The sequence below is a fragment of the Giraffa tippelskirchi genome, chromosome 1 (assembly GCF_054371585.1).
Source record: "Giraffa tippelskirchi isolate mGirTip1 chromosome 1, T2T-mGirTip1v1.2.pri, whole genome shotgun sequence".
NCBI lineage: Eukaryota > Metazoa > Chordata > Mammalia > Artiodactyla > Giraffidae > Giraffa > Giraffa tippelskirchi.
This window is the reverse complement of record NC_137275.1, coordinates 62,869,130-62,885,140: the sequence shown is the minus strand read 5'-3', so window position 1 is coordinate 62,885,140 and position 16,011 is coordinate 62,869,130. Positions and strand designations below refer to the sequence as shown.

Here is a 16,011-nt window from a genome sequence, read left to right as displayed (position 1 = left end):
GCAGGAGGCATAAGAGATGTAGGTTCAATCGCTGAGTCTGGAAGATCCCCTGGAGGAGGGCATGGCAACACACTCCAGCATTCTTGCCTGGAGAATCCAATGGACAGAGGAGCCTGGCAGACTTCATAGGGTTGCAAAGAGTCAGACATGACTGAAGTGACCATGTGTGCACGGTATTGGAGAGGAAACATGATTGAGCCAGGAGATAAAATCTTCAAAGGGTAAGGTAGAGTACCCTAGGATTTAAAAGATGACAGATAAGGGAGAGGGAAGTAGACAGTTTGTAACATAAGATTAAAAGGTCTGGGTACATAAGGAGAATGGAAGGAAAGTTTTTGTTGTTGTTGTGGAAGTCTCCAAAGCCTATAGCACCTAGTATTTCCAGGCAGTCTCCCATCCAAGTACTAACCAGGCCCGATCTTGCTTAGTTTCTGAGATCAGATGAGATCGAGTGCATTCAGGGTGGTATGGTCACAGACCCAAAGGGCATAGGTAGTTTGTAAAAGAAGTGACACTTGCATTAAAATGTCCTCTTATTCCGGTGCTGTAAAAGTTTCAGTTTGTTCCTTTACTATCATAAATTAATCTGAATGACCCATTTGTTTGTTCTATAAGTAATCCTTAAAATGAACAAATGCCTTTCAGTAGAAATTATCATATAATAGTAATCATATAATTGTAAAACTACAACCTTGGCTTAATCTGCCCCTATAATTATAAAATAAAATGACATAGGACCAGCAAATCTATTTAAAAAATTAAAACTATGGAATCATGCATGGCAAGGAAAAAAAGAGAATAAAATATGAAGATTTAATGTTAAATGATGTGAAACTTTCTGCTCCATGCTTACCTAAAGCTCTGGCAGAGTGAAAATATGCTTCTTCCTTTAAGGAGAGACCCTGGGACTGAAACCATCATTTTTCCTGTAACTGACAGATCCTGCCTTACTTACAGTAATTGAAGTATCGGGATGAACTCACCCTATGAGCACAGTAGAACTGTTTGAGGACCTGCACATCATGGAATCTTAAAGAGAGTCAATTGGCCTTTCTATCTCAGGAAGCATCACAGATACCCAGTTTCCCAAGATAGAAACTTCAGTGCTAACCTTGACTCCTGAAGTCTCTCCCATCTCACACATCCACTTATTCACTTACTGATTCTTCTTCATAAGTATCTCTTGAATCTGTCTTTTCCCCTCCATTTCCACTGCAAGTGCCCTAGTTCAGTCCTTCATCATCTCTTCCCAGGAACTTTTCACCAGTCTGCTTTATAAGAAGGTATGTCTCTTCCACAAATTTTTTCTTTCCATCAGTCCATACTCTACACTACTATAAAGTTATTGTTTCAGAAAATTACTTTGGAGCACACTGATGTCTGTTTTCTTGCAACTAATGCTGAACTATTCAGGATGGTATAAGTGAGGTTAGTTATTGCATATGCATTATGTTTCCTGAATTCAATTTTAAGCATCTCAGTGGAGGGCTTACTTCATTTTTTTCCCAGTTTTGCTTACTGTATTCAGTGCAATGGTGAATGCAATTACATAGATGCTTAATGCAGAGCTGGATGATTAATTGCTTTATTCTAGGCAGGATTTCAGCATTTTGAGGAAATGTCAGAGTTATTTTTTTGTTGGCAGGCTTCTCCTAACTCTCCTTTGACAAAGGTCTTGTGCTTACATTACTGTGGAAGATGCCAAGGATATTCTCCACTTCTTGCCAATGTTTTTATCTATATAATTCATAAGATAGATATACAGGGTTACATTGAAAATTCCTGAGGGGTAAACTAGACACACAAACTATAAATAACTGAATGGTTCATCTCAGTGATGCAACCATTAATTCAGATATACTAGTGAAAAGGAGTTCCAATGGCATATTTTATTTTCTGAAACTTTGATAAGTGCAGGCAGCCTGCCCAGCATCCAGAAAACCTGGAAAAATAATCCCATCACTATAAAATCCAAGACTGTGAGACATATGACAGAACAGTCTTCCTGGGATCCCTTACCCTCCTACTCTTCACCTCGGTGCTCCTTCTTGATAAAGTCTCTTGTTTTGTATAGCTTAATTATAAGCACTCATAGGGCTGTGGATAAATGTACTGACTTATGATGCTGAACATGAGGGGGTCATAGTATAACATTTTTACATTCATGTGAAATAACAAGTCTTTGCTGTGTTTTAGAAAGTCACTATGATAGAATATATTTTGGGCAAATTAAATACTATTTTCATATTAGATATTAATTGTTGACTTATCCCTTTATACTAATAGGAAATACAAGGTGATGAATTGAGGTTACGTTATAGTGGCCAATACACAGCTTGGATACAAGGATAGAGAAAAGAGGAAAAAAACAAACAAACACACATTTAAAAAAATTTAATCTCTTCCTGAAGTATTTGACTCTTGGAGTTTGAGTAATAATTAATTTACATAATTTGGACTAAGATGATCATAACAAATTTCAATTAAGTAATAAGAGAAGTAAAAATTTCAAACTAAAATTTGTGGTTGTTCAGTCACAAAGTTATGTCCAACTCTATGTGACCCCATTGTCACACCGGTCCTTCACTATTTCCCAGTTTAATTCAGTTCAGTCTCTCAGTTGTGTCCGACTCTACAACCCCATGGACTGCAGAACACCAGGCTTCCCTGTCCATCACCAACTCCCAGAGCTTGCTCAAACCCACGTCCATTGAGTCGGTGATGCCATCCAATGATCTCATCCTCTGTCATCCCCTTCTTTTCCTGCCTTCAATCTTTCCCAGCAACAGTGTATTTTCCAATGAGTCAGTTCTTCGCATCAGGTGGCCAGAGTATTGGAGTTTCAACTATCTCCCAGAGTTTGCTCAAATTCATGTCCATTGAGTTGGTGGTGCTATCTAACTGTCTCATCCTCTGCTGCCCTCATCTCCTTTTGCCTTCAAACTTTTCCAGCAACAGTGTCTTTTCTAATGAAAAGACAAAGGATTAAATAAGATTAAATCTTACATTTTCACCCTGCCGTCTTTCATCGTATTGAACACCAATAAGGATAAGTTGCCAACAAAAGTCCATCTAGTCAAAGTTATAGTTTTTCCAGTAGTCATGTATGGATGTGAGAGTTGGATCATAAAGAAAGCTGAGCACCAAAGAATTGATGCTTTTGAACTGCGGTGTTGGAGAAGACTAACCCTTGGACAGCAAGGAGACCAAACCAGTCCATCCTAAAGGAAATCAGTCCTGAATATTCATTGGCAGGACTGATGCTGAAGCTGAAGCTCCAATACTTTGGCCACCTCATGCGAAGAGGCGACTCATTGGAAAAGACCCGGATGCTGGGAAAGATTGAAGGCAGGAGGAGAAGGGGACAACAGAGGACAAGATGGTTGGATGGCATCACTGACTCAATGGACATGAGTTTGAGTCAGCTCTGGGAGGTGGTGTTGGGCAGGAAAGCCTGGCGTGCTGCAGTCCATGAGGTCATAAAGAGTCAGACATTACTGAGCAACTGAACTGAACTGAGTAACAAGTTTAATATCAACATTTGTACAGGAACTCTATGAGACATACACTTCACCATAACTGGAGGAACGTCTTCTGGGATTTATAACCCAGGGCCCAATTCTAATCTTTAAGTTTCATGGGGACTCTGACCAAGGGAAGATCAAAGTAAATTACATTGACAAAAAGGACTAAAATAGAGGCATAGATTGGGATCCAGGTTGGTGAGTCTCCAGTCCAGATGTTCACTCATGTGACAATGGTCAATGAGCAAAGAAATCTAGCAGCATAGTGATGTCCGTGAAATTGGCAGACTTGTCCAGCTTGATGGAGATGTAAATGGAAGACAGAGACTGAGGCAATCTGGGAGCAACTCAGTCTGAAAACAAGCTGCACTTGCTCATTCTCTCGTGCAGGACTCAAGGAGGTGAAATATCAGATTGCAATGGACCAGTCTACTTCCCTGATGAACACTGGCTTCTCTTTCAACGTGAAAATACTTCATGGCAGTTGTTCAGTTTCCACAGATACTTGAGCAGCTATAACCATTTCTTCTACCCTGGCTGAGTGTCTACTCACCTGCGCTGACTGTTTCTTAGCCCCATTAGCCTGAATTTGTTGGAGAAAAGCCTGGGATGCACATTTCAGAATGTCTTGTGGTAGTATAAATAGTATTGCTGAATTTATGCTAGGCTCAGCAGTGCTCAGGGCTTCATCATTCAAGATCTCCTTCATCCTGGGCACCATTCTGAGGACGTAAGCTAGCAGTGGTGAGCTTCTCTGTGGTGAATGGGTTGTGCAATTCTGCCTCTGTAGTGGGTGCCAGTAGATCAACTGATCTTAGGACTGCTTCTCAAAACATCCACTAGATTTTGCCTGAAGATGTGCAGTCGGTGAAGGAGAGGCAAACCTTGAGTCACTCCATCAATTTCTGGTCAAAGAGCAGTTAGATGGAATTAATGCTTGTAATCCTAGTTTTTGACATGAACTTGGGAATGTTGTACTCCTGGCATAATGTATTTTTTTCACTTTCTATATCTAATATTATTTTCTATCTATCTACCAAGTTATCTGTTACTTTCCAGGTTGTCTCTGACCAATCATTCTTAATCAAAGTCCTTACTGGCGGCTCGCTCATTGTTCAGCCAAGATGGATTCCAGTCAGAAGAATTCTGGGAGGTTGGTAGGACCTATGAATGGGCATCTTCTGTCTCATTTTGCCCTTTCCCAAATTATTTTCATTGGTGGTGGCTTGTCAGTTCCAGGTTCCTTACTGGGACCTCCTATTCTCCTGTTGTAAGATAACTCATGCAAATTGTTACTGTGGTGCCTGGGCTGGGTGGGCAGCTTCAGTCAGTGGTTCTCCTAAGAGTTGATTTACGATGTTGTGTTAGATTCTTCTGTACAGCAAAGTGAATCAGTTATACATATACATATACATATAACAACTCTTTTTCATTATTATCCCATGTAGGTCATTACAGAGTATTGAGTAGAGTTCCCTGTGTTATTCAGTTAAGTTCAGTCACTTAGTCCTGTCCAACTCTGTGCAACTCCATGGACTGCAACATGACAGGCTTCCATGTCCATAACCAACTCCCACAGCTTGCTCAAACTCAAGTCCAGCGACTCGGTGATGACATCCAACCATCTCATCCTCCGTTGTCTCCTTCTCCTCCTGCCTTCAATATTTCTCAGCTTCAGGGTCTTTTCCAATGAGTCAGTTCTTCACATCAGGTGGCCAAATTATTGGAGTTTCAGCTTCAGCATCAGTCCTTCAAATGAATATTCAGGACTGATTTCCTTTAGGAGTGACTGGCTTGATCTCCTTACAGTCCAAGGGACTCTCAAGAGTTTTGTCCAACACCTCAGTCCAAAAGCATCAGTTCTTTGGCACTGAGGTTTCTTTATTATCCAATTCTCACAATTGGAAAACCCATAGCTTTGACTATGGACCTTTGTCAGCAAAGTAATGTCTCTGCTTTTTAATAAACTTTCCATATTTGTCATAGCTTTTCTTCCAAGGAGCAAGAGTATTTTAACTTCATGACTGCAGTCACCATCTGCAGTGATTTTAGAGCCCAAGAAAATAAAAAGCTATTCAGTAGGTCCTTATTAGTTATCCATTTTATATATAGTACTGTGTATCAAAAAGTAACAGTTAGAACTGGGAATGGAACAATGGACTGGTTCCAAACTAAGAAAGGACTACATAAAGTTTGTATATTGTAAGCCTGCTTATTTAAATTATATGCAATGTACATTATACGAAATGCCAGGCTGGATGAACCACAAGTTGGAATCAAGGTTGCCTGGAGAAATATCAATAACCTCAGATATGCAGATAACACCATCCTTATGATAGAAAGTGAAGAGGAATGAAAGAAGCTCTTATGAAGATGAAAGACGAGAGTGAAAAAGCTGACTTAAAACTCATCATTCAAAAAATGATCATCACATCTAGTCCCATCTAGTCATGGCAAATACATGGGGAAACAATGGAAACGGTGGCAGACTTTATTTTCTTGGGCTCCAAAATCCCTGCAGATGGTGACTGCAGCCACAAAAATAAAAGATACTTGCTCCTTGCAAGAAAAGCAATGAGGAATCTGGACAGCATATTAAAAACAGAGACATTATTTCCTAACAAAGGTCTGTATAGTCAAAGCTATGTTTTTCTAGGAGTCATGTATGGATGTGAGAGTTCAACCATAAAGAAGGCTGAGTGCCAAAGAATTGATACTTTTGAACTGTGGTGTTGGGAGAAGACTATTGAGAGTCCCTTGGACTGCAAGGAGATCAAACCAGTCAATCCTAAAGGAAATCAGTCCTGAATATTCACTAGAAGAACTGATGCCAAAGCTGAAGCTCCAATACATTTGCCACCTGATGCAAAGAGCTGATCATTAGAAAAGGCCCTGATGTTGGACAAAATTGAAGGCAGGAGAAGAAGGGAACAACAGAGGATGAGATGGTTAGAGGGCATCACTGACTCAATGGACATGAGTTTGAGCAAGCTCTGGGAGTTGGTGAAGGACAGGGAAGTCTGGCTTGCTACAGTCCATGGGGTTGCAGAGTCAGACACGACAGAGCAACTGAACAACAACAATTGTATATATGTCAGTCTCCCAATTTATCTCTTTCTCTCTTCCTCCTTGGTAACCATAAGACTGTTTTCTTTATATGTGACTATAGTTATGTTTTGTACATGCATTCATTTATACCATTTTTTTAAGATCCCACATATAAGCGATATCATACGATATTTGTCCTCTCTGTCTGATTTACGTCATTCACTATGACAGTCTCTATATCCATCACTGTTATGGAGAGTTTTGAATATCTGGAATGGGGTGGAATGAGAAAATCTTAAGCCTTTCTGTGTGCATTAATGAGAATTTCCGAGAGGAAAAACAAACTCTCTCAGAACAAGAAGCAGCTTTACAAATTAGAGAAGAATGCTCATTCTGCTTGAGCCTAGTTCCCACCCCTGAACCCACAGAGAAACTTAGCATTATATGCACTATCAACTTTGATGATTCCATTTCAGAGGGATAGCTCCTAGTTCAGTTCAGTCACTCAGTCCTGTCAGACTCTTTGCGACCCCATGGACTGCAGCATGCCAGGCTTCCCTGTCCATCACTTACTCCCAGAGCTTGCCCAAACTCATATCCATCGAGTTGGTGATGCCATCCAACCATTTCATCCTCTGTCATCCCCTTCTACTCCTGCCTTCAATCTTGCCCAACATCAGGGTCTTTTCCAATGAGTCGCTTCTTCGCATGAGGTGGCCAAAGTATTGGAGCTTCAGCTTCAGCATCAGTCCTTCCAGTGAATATTCGGGACTGATTTTCTTTAGGACGGACTGGTTTGATCTCCTTGCAGTCTGAGGGACTCTCAAATGTCTTCTCCAACTACACAGTTCAAAAGCATCAGTTCTTCAGTGCTCAGCTTTCTTTATAGTCCAACTCTCACATACATACATGACTACTGGATAAACCACAGCTTTGACTAGACAGACCTTTGTGGGTAAAGTGATGTGTCTGTTATTTAATGTGCTATCTAGGTTGGTCATAAGTTTTCTTCCAAGGAGCAAGCATCTTTTGCTTTCATGGCTGCAGTCACCATCTTCAATAATTCAGGAGCCCCCCAAAATAAAGTCTGCCACTGTTTCCATTGTTTCTCCATCTATTTGCCATGAAGTGATGGGACCAGATGCCATGATCTTAGATTTTGAATGTGGAACTTAAGCCAGTTTTTTCACTCTCTTGTTTCACTTTCATTAAGAGGCTTTTTAGTTCCTCTTCACTTTTCTGTCATAAGGGTGGTGTCATCTGCATATCTGAAGTTATTGATATTTCTCCCGGCAATTTTGATTCCAGCTTGTGTTTCATCCAGCCCAGCATTTCACATGATGTACTCTGCATAAAAGTTAAATAAGCACAGTGACAATATACAGACTTGACATACTCCTTTTCCAGTCTGGAACCAGTCTGTTGCTCCATGTCCAGTTCTAACTGTTGCTTCTTGACATGCATACAGATTTCTCAGGAGGCAGATAAGTTGGTCTCATATTCCCATCTCTTGAAGAATTTTCAACAGTTTGCTGTGATCCACACCATCAAGGCTTTGGCATAGTCAATAAAGCATAAGTAGATGTTTATCTGGAACTCTCTCGCTTTTTCAATGGTCCAATGGATGTTGACAATTAGATCTCTCTGGTTCCTCTGCCTTTTCTAAATCCAGCTGGAACATCTGGAATTTCATGGTTCATGTACTGGCAAGATGGCCCTTGACAAAGTCTTCCTTTAGTGGTAAAACTGGCCTCAGGCTTCTAAGAAGATTTACATTGTAAAGAGGCAAAGGAATAATTTACAAGTTTTGTAGAGTAAATACTCTCAGAAGAGGGAAGTTGAGACCTACAGTCAGAAAGAAGTTTGCCTAAAATTTAGTAGAAGTGAAGAAAACCTTGAGGACAAGGCTGTCTTGGAATGTATGTATATTTATTCAGAGAGCATGAAGAAGTTAATTATAAGATTCTTTCTTATGCTATGCTGCATTAATTTTATGGATTTCCTTGCTCCCAGAAGCTTTCATAATTAATGCATATTGCAGAGAATAAGTGTTTGGTGAAGAAACCCAGAGACAAATTGTTGCTGTTGTTTTAGTCTCTAAGTTGTGTCCAACTCTTTTGTGACCCCATGGACTGTAGCCTGTGAAATTCCTCTGTCCATGGGATTTCCCAGACAAGAACACTGGAGTGGTTTGCCATTTCCTTCTCAACAGAATCTTCCCCACCCAAGGATTGAACCTGAGTCTCCTGCATTGGCAGTTGGATTCTTTACCACTGAGCCACCTGGGAAGCCCAGAGATAAATTACCATGATTTATTTTAGTGATCCTTGTTCAAAAATGTAATATATCAGAGTAAAATTGAGCAAAACAAAAATTAGTTTATTTACACATGGACCTGAATCCTTTACAAAATGTACTATTTGCCAACATTGTGAGATAATTTTCTACTAAAATTAGTTATTATTATCATTTATTATTATTTTTGGAGTAATTATAATGCAAGACTTTTTTTTTAAACTATTCAATCTTGTTTAAAGAGAGCAAAGTTTACTAGGAGATGAAATTTATAGGAAATATTAGGTAAATAAATCATAGCTTTTAATAAACCTGACTCATAGAATGTATTAGAAAGTAAGTTGTTGTTTTAGTCACTCAGCAATGTCCAACTCTTTTCAACCCCATGGACTGTAGCCCCCCAGGTTCCTATGTCCATGGTATTTCCCAGGCAAGGATACTGAAGTGGGTTGCCATTTCCTTCTCGAGAGGATCTTCCAACCCAGGGATTCAACATGGGTCTCCAGCATTGGCAGGTAGATTCTTTACCACTGAACCACATGGGAAGCCCATTGAAAGGTATAGGTAACAAAAAATCAAATAGCTGGTGAGAAGCCTGGATAATAAGTTAGCCATTGGTAAACCATGCTAAAGAGAAAATAAAATTATGATAGGACAAACAATTGTGTAACTTTTAGACAGAAAGCAACAGAAAGAGCAATGTTTTATAATGACATTTCTGAGATACTAGCTACGTTTTCTTAAGTTGATCACCTATTGGTGACACCCGGTATAGTTTAATGGTGGATCCATAAATACTCTGTTCAGACAATGCAGGAAAAGCCCATAACACTTTAGCAGCTAACTAGTCAGCTATGTCTGTAGTAATCTGCCTTTCCCATATAGTACTTTCTATTTATTAACACCCATGATCAAACCTGAACCATAATCCTACTAACTGCTTCATCAGCAGAGAAGGTTGATATATGGCAGAAATTAGGATAGTACCTAAAAACTTTTCATGATCTTGGATTCAGGTCTGTATACTTGGACCCCATATTAATACATTCTACCTTAAGATATGTATTTATTCCAAAGTAATTTTGAAACAATATGCCTTATGCAATTACCTCGCAGCTATTTAAGATACTAAGGTACCGAATGATCACTATAGCGGAACTATATGATAGAGATTTAAATTAACCACTGAATATTATGAAAAATATCAGAAAACAAAAAAACAGAACCTGATCAGTCCTCTGCTCTCAACCTATTTTCAAATACTATTAGCTATGGCTCAAAAAATTGTCTTTATTAACCTAAGTGTTTTGAAAATATTACCATAAAGAAGTATTTCTTAAGAGTTAGGGCTCTGATGAAGCCAGGGATCTTCTATTGCTCAGAACAATAAAGTCAGCAGTTTATCTGTGTTATACTAGTTGGCCAAAGATAGTCTAAAAGTCAAGATTTAGTAGGAAATAAAAAATAATTGCCAGATTTAGTTCACCTACAGATGAGATTTTTATCTTCATAGCCAAGTTTATCTTCTCAATACTTAAAAAGCAGCTTGAGGAAAAAAAGAAAATTTTAATTTTTCACTTGATATTATAATAGGATTACACAATTTTAAAGGGATGACATTTCCTCATTTATTTTCACCTATTTCTACCTTTATTTTCTAATTCCTTTTATTACATTTATAATTTATATTTAGAAAAACAACACTTTTATGAATGTAGCATATTGTGTGCTTTTGTGAGATGGGTAGCAAATTTTTTTCTAAAATTTGGTTTCTTAGAGATAGCAGATGAAGAGATAATAGAATACATAAAGCAAAACTGAAGGTCTGCTTTCCAGTTTCTTTTCTGTGGATATCTACCCTGGTCAGCACACAGAATGAATTTATCCATCTGTCTGTCATCTGGATGCATGTGTGTGTGCTCATTCACTTTAGTCATGTCCAACTCTTTGCGACCATATAGGCTACAGCCCACCAGGCTCCTCTGTCCATGAGATTCTTCAGGCAAGAATACTGGAGTGGGTTGCCATGCCCTCCTCTAGGGGATCTTCCAGACCCAGGATCGAACTTGCATCTGCCTGTATCTCCTGTATTGCAGGCAAATTCTTTACCCACTGAGCCACCTGGGAAGCTCAGAGACTATATGCAAGGCCATATAGAATATGAGTTTGCTGGGGGCAAGTGGGTGAAGAGATCCACAAGCTGTCTCCTTATGACAAACACTTCACACAATATTCCCAACAGTTCAGCTATTCTCTGTCCTCATCAGACTAGGTAGAACACAAAACAAGATAAAAAACAATTCAATAAAGCTGGTATTTTCTGATATTTTAAAATAATGAGTATAACTATGATCATAATGTTCCCCAAGAAGTGTTAGAGAATTAATATTTATGAAATTGTTTATACTTCATATAACAGGTGAGGAAGGGTCAGATTGATAAATGAGTTATATTAGTCCTTCTACTGACACAACAACATCAACATTTTCCTTTTAAGACTAGAGCTTATTCCCACTGCATTATGCTACCCTAACTCTTTGTGGGTGCTTCATCCCAAATGCAATTCATGCCACATTTCACTTCATTTCAGTATCCCTCTTCTTTCTATCACATCTTACCAATTCTTCAAGACTTAACTCAAGCTGTCTTGATGGCTACAGTACAGCTTTGCTCAGATGGATTTCTCCTTCTCTAAACTACCAAAGAACACTGGTTTGATCCACTCACACTCTTAAAGTTTTAAAAAAACTATATATTTTTCTTTCTTACTAGATAGTATACTCCCTAGGAGGAGAAGGAAAAACAGGACAAGATGGTTGGGTGCAAGCTCCAGGAGATGGTGAAAGACAGGGAAGCCTGGCTTGTGCAGTCCATGGGGTCCAAAGAGTTGGACATGAAGGAGTGACTGAACAACAACAAATACTACCTAGCATGAGCCAGACTGCATACCATGAAATGTTTGATTGCTCTATTTCTGATATTAAAGATTCTCAGTAGTATGATCCTTCACACAGTTCAACAAGATTGTGTGGATTAACTGAGACTAATATATGTGAATGTACCTCACCTGATGTTTGCCACAGAGTGCATGAGAATGCAAGAAATATTCATGTGTATGAATATGTGAAACAGATGAGAAAGAGAGAGCAAGAGGAAAATGGAGTTGGACAGATGGAGAAATCCCTTGGTAGAGTTGGAGATAGAAAGAGAAATGGATATAGAGAGACAGAGAGAGGACTTGTTCCATCATTCAAAAGGGAAATATTTTAGTCCCTTTAAGGTTCCCAGGTGGCACAGTGGTAAAGAATCACCTGCCAATGCAGAAGACTCAAGAGATGCAGGTTCAATTCCTGGGTCAGGAAGATCTCCTGGAGTAGGAAATGGCAACCCACTGCAGTATTCTTGCCAGAAAAATTCCATGGACAGAGGAGCCTGGCAGGCTACAGTCCATGGGGTTTCAAAGAGTCAGACACAAAAATTGGAAAGGGGAAAAGAAGCAAAAAGTAACTATTTCTCCCCAGGCAAGAACAGCCTTTCTAAGTCATTTTCTTCTTCAAGAGGGAAAGCGAGAGCTGGTGGGGTCTGCTCTTCTTGTGGGGAGAGTGGGGAAAGGAGAAGAGACTCTCCCACAACAGAGTACAGAGAAACTCCACCAAGTAAATAAAAAGTTAGGGTGGCACAACAATGGCCGGGGTTTCAGTGAAGACCCAGGAAAGAAAGTGGCCACATAGGGAAGAGTGGCATTGTGAACTCAAGGTGACTCCAGTGGTGATTTCAGTCATTAACTGTGCTGACCACTGCAGAATAAGTTGGAGAGTCTGCCAAAATTCTCGTGGGGAAAAATAATGGAACTCGGAGTGTCTTAGGTTTCAGCAATTACTTTTATGTATTTGGCCAAATAATATATCATTGAGGAATGACTCACATCCCATTGACCATCCATCCCCAGGCTGAATGCCAAGAAAACATCTATACTATATGAAAGCTACAGTTATACAATTATAATTATATCCAACTTTTCATACTCACATCTGAATTTCTTGAAAGATTTTAATGTATACTTGTGCTGCCTTATGGTTCTTCCCCATACTTTTTTTAAAGTCTTTATTGAATTTGTTACAGTATTGTTCTTGCTGTTTTTATGTTCTTTTTTTTTTTTTTTTTGGCCTTGAGGAATGTGGGATCTTAGTTCCCCAAACAGAGATTGAACCTGCATCCCCTGCATTAAAAGGTAAAGTCATAATCACTGGACTACAAAAGAAGTCCTTACCCAACTTTTTTTGAACCCTCATATCAATATTTAAAGTGATTTTGTGTAAAAGAGCGTGTGCTTCAGTATAGTCTTCATCCATTTTCATTAGTCTTGATTAAGAGTTAACGTCAGTAACTGTGCTCCTTTCATGTTATCTATGGTAGTAGTACTTGGAAAAAATTAACTACTGTGCAGAAGTAGTTATGCATTCATGCTCAGTCACTCAGTCATGTCAGAGTCTTAGTGACCTCATGGACTGTGGCCCCAGGATTCTCTATCCATAGGATTCTCCAGGGAAGAATACCGAAGATTGTTGCCATTTCCTCCTCCAGGGAATCTTCCTGATCCAGGGGTCAAACTCACTTCTCCTGTATCTCCTGCATTGACAGACATATTCTTTACCACTGAGCCATCTGGAAGTCCCAGAGTAGTTGTGTGTGTTCTTAGTCATTCAGTCATGTCCGACTCTTTGCAAGCCCATGGACTGTAGCTCACCAGGCTTCTCTGTCTATGGGGATTCTCTAGGCAAGAATACAGGTGTGGGTTGCCATGCCTTCCTTCAGGGGATCTTCCCAACCCAGGAATTGAACCCAGGTCTCCCACATTGCAGGTGGATTCTTTACTGTCTGAGCCACCAGGAGTTATAAAGACATGTAAAGCCATCATCAAGCAAATTTTCCCACCCTCATTTAAGATTCTACATCTACTCTGGCAATCCGGAATGTTGAGAATCTATGGGAAAGTCATGTGATGATGCCTCACGGGTTTAGGAAATATTAGGCTAAGTATTGAAATTTTTTGTGGGTATATATGATGCAATACTCACATTTGAATTTCCTTTTAAATACAAATCTGGAAAAACATGTATAAATTCACAGTAAATATTTGCTAGTTTGGATGGAAGTCGAGAATTGACTCTAACAAGAAAACATTACACTAGGAAGTTTGTCGCTATGAGATGATGGGAATCAAGTTGGAACTGTTGAGTCTGGTTTAATCTGGGCTTATCCTGCACATAAATCAAATATTTTTTTTTTTCTGCCTATAATTGCAAGAAGAGGCATGGGGAAAAGTAAAGATAGCCATGTCAAAATCAAATGCTCCCCCTTTCCTCCCTTTCTACTTTTCAATCCACATAATGTCTAAATTAGACATGCTTGCACTGTTAACACTATTACAGAGAGAAGGAAATTGAGTGGTTAACCAAGATTCCCACTTATACATTAGTGAGTGTAGCATAACTGTATTAATGCAAAAATTTTTGATAATTTGATAAAATTATGAAAAAGATTGTTTAAATTATAAGGGTATATTTGTTATAAAGTAATTGGGAAGATATTAAGATCCTAAGAGGGCAAATATGAGTTTTGAATTTATGGCAGTTATGTATTGAAACTGTCTCAAAGTGCAATGGTTGACTGAACTTGGAAGGGTTCACTGAGTGAGTCTCTTATTGATTCAGTCAGGTGGCAGCTAAAGCTGGAGTCATCTGGAGGCTCCTTTGGGCCATTTGAACAGTAGGCAGCTGGTCCTCTCTCCCTTTCTATGTAGCATCATAGTCTCTTCATGTCACCCCTCCATGTATGACAGCTAAACTATTTGCATGATAACTCAGAGATTCCAACAGCACAAAAACAAAAGGGTCTAGGATTTTAAGATTTAAAAACAAAGACTGACAAAGTGTTTAATCACCACTTTCTAGAGATTAAAATAAGTCATAGAGTCATGCAACAATCATCATGAAAGAGGATGATGCAATCGAATGTGAAAGTGTTAGTCTATCAGCTGTGTCAGAAACTTTGTGACCCCATGGACTGTAGCCCACTAGGCTCCTCTCCATGGAATTCTCCAGGCAAGAATACTGGAATGGGATGCCATTTCCTTCTCCAGGGGATCTTCTCAACCCAAGGATTGAACCCGGGTCTCCCACAATGCAGGCAGTTCTTTACTGTATGAGCCACTAGGAAAGCTGTCACAAAAAGGTGCAAGCAGTGACAGATTTCCTCTCCTTGGGCTCTAAAATCACTGTGGATGGAGATTTCAGCCATGAAATTAGAAGAGGATTGCTTCTTGGCAGAAAAGCTATTAAAAAAAAAATGTGTGTGTGCTCAGTCACTTTGGTCGTGTACAAACTTTTGTGATCCTATGGACTGACAAACATAGATAATATATTAAAAAGCAAAGATATCACTTTTCTGACAAAGGTCCATATAATCAAGACTATGGTCTTTCTAGTTCAGTTCAGTTCAGTTACTCAGTTGTGTCCGACTCTTTGTGACACCATGAATCGCAGCAGGGCAGGCCTCCCTGTCCATCACCAACTGCCGGAGTCTACCCAAACCCGTGTCCACTGAGTCGGTGATGCCATCCAACCATCTCATCCTCTGTCGTCCCCTTATCCTCCTGCCCTCAATCTTTCCCAGCATTAAGGTCTTTTCAAATGAGTCAGCTCTTCCTATCAGGTGGCCAAAGTATTGGAGTTTCAGCTTCAACATCAGTCCTTGCAATGAACACCCAGGACTGATCTCCTCTAGGATGGACTGAGTGGATCTCCTTGCAGTCCAAGGGACTCTCAAGAGTCTTCTCCAACACCACAGTTTCAAAGCATCAATTTTCCTGCACTTAGCTTTCTTTATAGTCCAACGCTCACATCCATACATGACTACTGGAAAAACCATAGCCTTGACTAGACGGACCTTTGTTGACAAAGTAATGTCTCTGCTTTCTAATATGCTGTCTAAGTTGGTCATAAATTTCCTTCCAAGGAGTAAGTGTCTTTTAATTTCATGGCTGCAGTCACCATCTGGAGTGATTTTGGAGTCTTTCCAGTAGTCAGATACAGATGTGAGAGCTGGACCGTAAAGAAGGCTGGTAACCAAAGAATTGATGCTT

General features: G+C 39.5%; 1 pseudogene; it reads right to left on the bottom strand.

The window, feature by feature from the left end:
- Positions 1 to 360: 360 nt before the first annotated feature.
- On the bottom strand, positions 361 to 479 carry LOC145522013 (5S ribosomal RNA; annotated as a pseudogene).
- Positions 480 to 16,011: the final 15,532 nt, after the last annotated feature.